Source organism: Mesoplodon mirus, assembly GCF_964341445.2.
Source record: "Mesoplodon mirus genome assembly, contig: HAP1_SCAFFOLD_1133, whole genome shotgun sequence".
NCBI classification, from domain to species: Eukaryota; Metazoa; Chordata; class Mammalia; order Artiodactyla; family Ziphiidae; genus Mesoplodon; species Mesoplodon mirus.
The window spans coordinates 76,689-82,213 of NW_028294936.1; the positions used below are offsets into that span (position 1 = coordinate 76,689).

At 42.8% G+C, this 5,525-nt stretch overlaps 1 long non-coding RNA gene across 1 annotated transcript; it reads right to left on the reverse strand.

Moving 5' to 3' along the window:
- Positions 1-2,139: 2,139 nt before the first annotated feature.
- LOC309797862 lies at positions 2,140-5,298 on the reverse strand. The gene is made up of 3 exons (XR_014292830.1): positions 5,279-5,298; positions 3,274-3,370; positions 2,140-2,172 (listed from the first exon to the last, which is right to left on the reverse strand). It is a non-coding gene; the product is annotated as an uncharacterized lncRNA (long non-coding RNA).
- Positions 5,299-5,525: the final 227 nt, after the last annotated feature.

A 5,525-nucleotide genomic window follows, 5' to 3' on the forward strand; every position in this document is an offset into this window, starting at 1 on the left:
CATATCAAATTATTAAATAACTTTAGGCCTAAATACAGTCATAATAACCACTGTAAAGTTTTAAGGTATTATTTTAAAAACTGTATTTACAAATTGCTGATGTACTGATTTTTATTAGTTTAAAAACTACAGCAGCTAATAAACACTTGATTCATTTAAGTCTTGAAGACTATAACCGCATAGTTTCTTCACAGTATTACAATAAACGTTTTCAGTAAAAAAAATACATAAAAGTATTATTAGGTATTATATATTAAATCTCTTATTTCTAAAATTAAGTGGACTATCTTTATTAAATGGTAGAATCCCAACCTGAAAAGTGGTCATATTCTTTCAGCAAAATGAAAGCTGCACTCACATGTATCAAAAGACAAAAATTAGGGCTTCCCCGGTGGCGCAGTGGTTGAGAGTCCGCCTGCCGATGCAGGGGACACGGGTTCGTGCCCCGGTCCGGGAAGATCCCACATGCCACGGAGGGGCTAGGCCCGTGAGCCATGGCCGCTGAGCCTGTGCGTCTGGAGCCTGTGCTCCGCGATGGGAGAGGCCACAACAGTACCGCAAAAAAAAAAAAAAAAAAAAGACAAAAATTAACTGCCCTCTGTATCAATATATTAATGTGTTTCAATCACATATGTTTTCATGAAAGTTTAAACATAAAATCACCTTTAAGATCTAGGCCATGTGATCTGCTCCCTGCCATGTCAGAATACACCCCGTGAAGTTTACTTAACTTGTCTTAAGTGTGATAGAATTCTTTATACCTTGACAAATAACTAAAAGGAAAAAAAACCCACATACACAATAAGATGAAGAGCCTATACGTTTGTCAATCTTGACTTATTTGCTTTTCTTGAGTCAATTGGAGGTTTATAGCCACATTCTCAAAATCATTAACTACAATCTTCCCAAACAGGTAATTGACGAACAGATGCATTCTAAAACTTGTCAGTAACAAAGTGCTATTCCAGTTTACATCAACAGTTTAATTCTATTTAGATACTAAAACTGAATACACTGAATACTGCAAACTTTATTCCCAACCACTCAGCAAAGTACTACATACCTTTTCAGATATAGGAAAAAAAAAGAAAAAAAGAAAAAGCATAAGATTCTTCCTATTTTCATTTCCAAAGATACATCCCAATCTTAATGATCAATCAGTGATTTAAATGTCAACTATAAACCCAGTATTTTATTAGCTGCTATGCAGTATACTATACTAGAGCAATAGAAGAGAGAGGACCTCAAACCCTCTGTTCCCTCAAATTGAAAAGCAGGCTTCCTGACCCCTCCAGACCACTACTGGACACAGGGAAGGCACACTAATGTTTCAGGACCCCAACCAACAGTCACCTGCTTTGTGATTACTTCCATGACACACCCTCACCAACACCACTGAGTTTGCTGCTCCTACGGGACGTTATATGTATTTACTATTTTAACACATAACACAGTGCGTCATAATTATGATTGCAGATAGATGTTCTAACAATTTAAAGAGAATGATGACTTTTTTGCTCTTTACATCTTGCCATTTCCCTTCCCATAATATTTCTTGAAGAGAAACCATAAATATATAGACAAACACAAAACACAGAAAATATACAAAATGTGTGGTTTGTGGCTTAACACAAAGTTAAGTAAAATTAGTTCTGACAGTATCCAGAATGACAAAATTTCATGGTACAAATGAGAATGGACCAAGGTTTGAGCAGGTACAGGAGACAATCCAGGCATGAACAACACCAAGAAAAGGTAGACAGGAAGTAACATGGTGTGTAGGAAATCACGAGACCAGTCTGATGGGAAGAGACATAAACGAGACTGAAACTCACTTTCTAAACCTCCATCTCCAATTGGACAATTCGCAAGACACAGGTGCACCAAAGTGGCCAATTTATTCAATCCCTTTAATATGGAGGAAGAGTTTAAAATTTTACTGGTTTAATTTGCCCCAAAAGCAACTATCAAATGTTGGCAGGACACAATGAAGGCTTACCTTTGTTAACATAGTTAAGCCTCTCTCTCTCACAACTAGCCCACTTAGCTCCACGTTCCTTAGCGCACCCGATGCACTTACACAGCGTTTAAGAGCTTTACACAATTGGAAGGTCACATCTTTATTTCTTTTCGCAGGAACACGACTTCTGTAAACTTTATTTCTGCCAGAAGCTAAAGCAAAATTATTGTAAAATAAGTGATTTAAAACACACATTTTATCATCATTAAAAAGCATTAAAAAAAAGCATCTGCTCTGTGCTAAGGATTAGAAACGACTCCTGCCCTTAAAGCCTTCATTAAGGAGGGACATGTGTAAACTGAAAATTTCAATCACATGAGATAAAGAAACATAACCTTTATGCACAGAGGCTCCTTTGGAGGCAGAATGTTATATCCAAGTGATGGCTTCATGATAACCCTGAAGCAGAATCTAGAAAGATGAGGCTATGCAGAGTTGGAGTAGGAGGTGCATTAACTGCAGAGGGAACATCTGTGAAAAGACACTCAAGCCTGACTCCTGCTGGGCACTGTAAATACTGCAGGTGGGGATGACTAAAGGCCAGGGGTCCAAGTGTGAGAAGAGACAGAAATGAAAGAGATGTTGGCCCAAGCAAGCCTGGGAGAAAGCATGGCTTGTATCCCACAGGTGGTGAGACCTGGGGCTACCACTGGCTGAGTAAGGGTGCCTCCACTGATTAGAAAAAGGCTCCCTGCTGCTGAAGGACCGACTAGATAAAGGGAGTGATCACAAAAAGCTCCCCTTCCTCAGGGCAAAGAGCCCTATGAGGCTTGGCCGCACACAGTTCAGACTACACGCCTCCGTGCAGAGCACACGCTGGGCGGCTACTATGCAGTAACTCTGTGTGGGCAAGCCATTAGCAGCATTATTTTAAGCACATCTTTTTATGTTAGAAGATCACTTAACCCGAGCAGGCGGATGAACTTAGAGGAACTGAATCCAGGGGCCGTGAACCACCCAGGAGTTTCTGCCATAGTCTGGGCCAAATGTAATATGGATGAAGAAGCAAATTTAGGAGGAGGCCAAAATTTACAAGACAGACCCACTGGATGCAAGACATAAAGAAAGTTCAGTGAAGGAACTCTGAAGAGAATGGGCTCTACAATAAATTTTTCTTATATTCAATGTAAAATATTAGGCAAAATTAAGTACAGTGGCCTTTAAGGTCCCTTCCAGCTCTAATTTCTTTTGATTTCTAACTTATTACTCTGGTTAAGTAAAGTCCCTTCAGAGGTACAGAACAGTTCTTATACCTGAATGGGATGCAAAGAATAATCTGACTTCTCTTCACCAGGGGATGAGTTGAACTATCCTTGCAGAAGAGATAACAGATGGTGTGAACCCCAGATCCTGGAAAAGGTCCAGGCACACGATGAGTATTCAGCTTTTTGAAAACAAATGAACAATCATTTCCTCTCCTACATCTTCACACCCTTTCTCTGCTGGTTACTTTCTCACAGCTTATAAACATCCTCAAATATACCCACTTAAAAATCTCTCAGACCTATGATTCTTTGGATCTTCTTGTGGGTAACCTAAGTCTCTACCATGCCTTCAAACACCTGTCCTCCCATAAAGCCCAGATCTGTACCTTGGGTCCAGACCCGTCTACCAGGCCCCTTTAAAGCACTGAAGATCAAGTAAGATCCTCTCGCCACCCCCAAACCCTTCCTACTGTGCTCTGTATCTCTCAAAAACATGCAGCTGTAAACTGTCACCCACGCTTGCTGCCCTCCCTTTTCTAACTGGTCACCAGGCCCCACCCATTCTCTCTCACATCTGCAAAATCCAGTCCCACCTTTTATAACTTAAGTGGGAACCTTAGATTACAATTCACCCTGCACCCAATCGAGTGCCTTGCACATGGATGTCCGAGTGAGTCTCTAAACCACAAGTCCATTTCACTGTTCTTTAGGGTTTCCCACAGCCTTCAGGATAAACATCTAAACTTCTGACAGGACAAACAAGGCCCCCTTCTCTTGGGCCCCACTAAGTTTCCAGTATCAACTCTCATTTCTTTCCCAAACCCTGAGTTCCAGTCCTATACCTTAGTTTTGCCATATTTTCTTATATTTCTCAAACTTTGACACACACTGCTCCCTCCTGCCACCCCAGGAGCTTCTACATATCCTTAGAAAGGATGGCACCTCCTCCAAGAAGCCTACCCTGAACTTTCCCTTCCAAGATTCTGTGCTCTGCAATGGGGAAAGGTGGGAGGGGGAAGGATACATTAGGAGTTTGGGATTAGCATATACACACGACTCTATATAAAACAGATAATCCACAAGGACCTACTGCATAGCACAGGGAACTCTACTCCATATCCTGTAACAAACTGTACGGGAAAAGAATCTGAAAAAGAATGGATACATGAATAACTAAACCACTTTGCTGTACACCTGAAACTAACACAATATTGTACATCAAATAACCTCAATATAAAATAATAATTAAATTAAAAAAAAAGATTCTATGCTCTGTAGCACCAGAACTCACTTCTTCCAGAGCACTGACTACTGTGCTTGTGTTTACCTGCCGCCCAGTAGAAGGGGAGATTACCTAGGGCAGAAGCATCGTCTCCAGCAGCCCTTGGTTCTGACAACTCATTCAAGTGCCAGGCTACTTGACACACATAACCTGCTTAATTAATTCTAAGAACCCACAGAAAGAGTGGTTTTTAATGTCATCTTACAAGTGTGGGGATTGCAGTTCAAAAGTAACCTTCCCAGGCCACAGACAGCATAAGCCCTGGAATTCAAACGCTAAACTGCCTTCACACCAGTGCTCTTTCCACTATATGATATGACTATTGAAAAAAAATTTTTTTTCCTGAACCCTGTTTGAATGGAAAGGAAATGAAGCTGGGATATATCCATTTCCTAATCGCTTTGGTGTGTACCAGGCAAAGTCATTCAACAGAGCAGGTAACATCTGTGCAACAATTAACGATGCTCCAAACTGTGCTAAGTGTTCTACTTTGTAGAGTCTAGAAGCATTAACACAGTGCATCCTTGTAACCACCACAGAGACTGGGACCTGTTAAGCCCACGCTACAGATGAGAACACTGAGACCTAGAAGCCTTAAGGCACTCGGCCGGGGTCACCGAGCCGGCAGGAGTCCTAGGCCGCACGCCCCGTCTAGTGCACGCACACCCGGGCACTGGGCACTGGTTCTAGTGCCCACCCTCCACCTTGCACCATTGAAAACCCTGCTTCTCAGCGCCAACACGAGAGGCCCTGGAAGCGGGAAGTACAAACCTGTCTCGACAAGCCGTGCCTGGAAGAAGCTCTGGATACAGATCAGGGGCAGCGGGTGCTCAGGAGCGGCGCCCAGTGCACCCCGCGCAGGCGGTCGGCCTTAAGTCCAGCGGGGCGTCCCGCAGGGAAGCGCGCATGGAGGGCAGAGGCACCAAGTCCTGCAGCGCGCACAGGTCCTCAGAGCGCGGAAAGAAGTCGGCCGCGCTGTCCCGGCGCAGCTTCACCGAGTGATCATGGCCCGAGCACA